The following is a 2895-nucleotide window of genomic DNA, read 5'->3' on the forward strand; positions in this document are numbered from 1 at the left end:
TTGTTTTATTTTGTTGCTTGGTTTTGCTCTGCCTTGTTTTTGTGCATGTTATTATCTCTGCAGGTCTGTCTAAATAAGACAGGCTGGATGAACAATCTAGAGGCGAAAACAACAGGACCGACAGTTCCAGGGGACATGGGGGCGGGGGAAGTGATGTTAACAAACCCAGGGACAAAGGAACAACAAGTGATCCAAATCGGTGGTGGGTGTAGGAGGCCTGGTAGGGCTTGATCAAGGGTAATGTAACCAAGAGGAATTGCTGAAACCCAATTGAAGGCTGAGCATGATAGTGGGACAAGAAGAAAGTAAAAGGAAATAGAGGAAAGAGCTAGGGGACAAAGGGTATTTATAGAGGTCTAAATACAGACATGTACATATGTAAATATATATTTGATGATGGGGAAATACATCTATGCGCATATATTTATAGGTTTAGTATTAAGGTAGCAGATGGACATTGGGCCTCCACTCAAGTACTCCTTCAATGCAGAAACACTTTCTTCTATTAAACTGGCATTCCATGATGCTCACCTTCCCGACAGGATTGCCGAAGACAAAATCGTGCATGAGCAAATGTAGTGAAGAAGGTTGATGGTGCCCAGCTATTAAAAGATATAGCTTCTGGGGTCTTGGGGGCTTGAAGGTAAACAAGAGGCCACCTAGCTGAGAAGCAACACAGCCCACATGGAAGAAGCACACCAGCCTGTGCGATCACGAGATGCCGAAGGGATCAGGTATCAGGGCCTCATCAGAACAAAAAATCGTATCATTGTGAATGAGAGAGAGTGCAGAGTGGAGACCCAAAGCCCATCTGTAGGCAATTGGGCAGCCCCTTTCGCAGGAAAGGAACCTGTCAGGGTGCAGTGTAGCAACGATGAAACACAACTTTCCTCTAGTTCCTAAATACTTCCTCCCACCCACTATCATGGTCCTAATTCTACCTCACAAATCTGGCTAGACCAGAGGATGCACACTGGTACAGATAGCAACTGGAAACACAGGGAATCCAGGGCGGATGTTTCCTTCAGGACCAGTGGTGAGAGTGGCGATACCGGGAGGGTGGAAGGAGGGTGGGGTGGAAAGGGGGAATCAATTACAAGGATCTACATGTGACCTCCTCCCTGGGGGCTGGACAACAGAAAAGTGGGTGAAGGGAGATGTCGGACAGGGCAAGATATGACAAAATAATAATTTATAAAATATCAAGGGTTCGTGAGGGAGCGGAGAGCAGGGAGAGAGGGAGGAAATGAGGAGCTGATGCCAGGGGCTTAAATGGAGAGCAAATGTTTTGAGAATGATGAGGGCAACGAATGTACAAATGTGCTTTACACAATTGATGCATGTATGGATTGTGATGTTGTATGAGCCACTAATAAATTGATTTTTTTAATGGATATACGGATTGTCAGGTGAGTCGTCAGAGCCCCCAATGAAATGATCTTTTTTAAAAAATATCATGCGGCCTTGAGAAGCATTGTAAAATATTCCCTCTCGGTAGCAAAGGAGACCTCAAAAGTGTCGCCGTTTCAGGAAGGACATTTTGAGACATGCGCAGTGGTAGGGATGTCTCCCACCTGCGCATCAACCCGCGTCCACAGTCAGCAACTCGCGGGACCATCTAAACCTGCCCAACACAGCCCCCCTCCCCCCCACAGGTGACTTGTGCCACACACATCTCTGCGGGGAGGTGGGCGGGGCATCGCCGCATCTTCCCTCCTGCAGCCCCAGCGAGCCCGGGACCATCCTAGAGAAACAGTCCGGCCCAGCCAGCGATCTCAAACACCGCTCAGCACCACACTGGGAAACTAATCTTAATGCATTTAACCGGCTTCACCAAGTCGTCTCACAAGACTTTCAGAATGGAGAGATTCCTGGCCAAGAAACAGCAACAGCAGCAGCAGCCCGTTGTCCAATTGCTGGAGTAAACCAGCCTCTCACAGCCGAGGGTCCGAGTGGGGTCCCTAGGCGCAATTTTTTTAAATCATTTTATTGGGGACTCATACAACTCTTATCACAATCCATACATACATCAATTGTGTCAAGCACATCTGTACATTCATCGCCATCATCATTCTCAAAACATTGGTTCTTCACTTAAGCCCCTGGCATCAGCTCCTCATTTTCCCCCCTCCCTCCCCACATCCCCTCCCTCATGAACCCTTGATAATTTATAAATTATTATTTTGTCATATCTTACACTGCCCGAAGTCTCCCTTCACCCACTTTTCTGTTGTCCATCCCCCCAGAAGGAGGTTATATGTAGATCCCTGTAATTGGTTCCCCCCTCCCACCCCACCCTCCCTTCACCCTCCTGGTATCGTCACTCTCACCACTGGTCCTGAAGGGATTATCCATCCTGGACTCCCTGTGTTTCCAGTTCCTATCTGTACCAGTGTACATCCTCTGGTCTAGACAGATTTGTAAGGCAGAATTGGGATCATGATAGTTGGGTGGGAGGGGGGAGGAAGCATTTAGGAACTAGAAGAAAGTTGTATGTTTCAACATTGCTACATCACACCCTGACTGACTCATCTCCTCACGACCCTTCCGTAAGGGGATGTCCAGTTGCCTACAGATGGGCTTTGGGTCTCCACTCTGCACTCCCCCTCATTCACAGTGATATGATTTTTTGTTCTTTGATGCCTGATACCTGCTCCTATCGACACCTCGTGATCATGCAGGTTGGTGTGTTTCTTCCATGTGGGCTTTAATGCTTCTCAGCTAGGTGGCCTCTTGTTTACCTTCAAGTCTTTATGACCCTAGACCAGGGGCCCTCAAACTTTTTAAACAGGAGGCCAGTTCACTGTCCCTCAGACCCATTGGAGGGCCAGATTATAGTTTTAAAAAAAACTATGAACAAATTCCTATGCACACTGCACATCTTATTTTGAAGTA

This window comes from Tenrec ecaudatus, chromosome 10 (assembly GCF_050624435.1).
Source record: "Tenrec ecaudatus isolate mTenEca1 chromosome 10, mTenEca1.hap1, whole genome shotgun sequence".
Classification (NCBI taxonomy): Eukaryota; Metazoa; Chordata; class Mammalia; order Afrosoricida; family Tenrecidae; genus Tenrec; species Tenrec ecaudatus.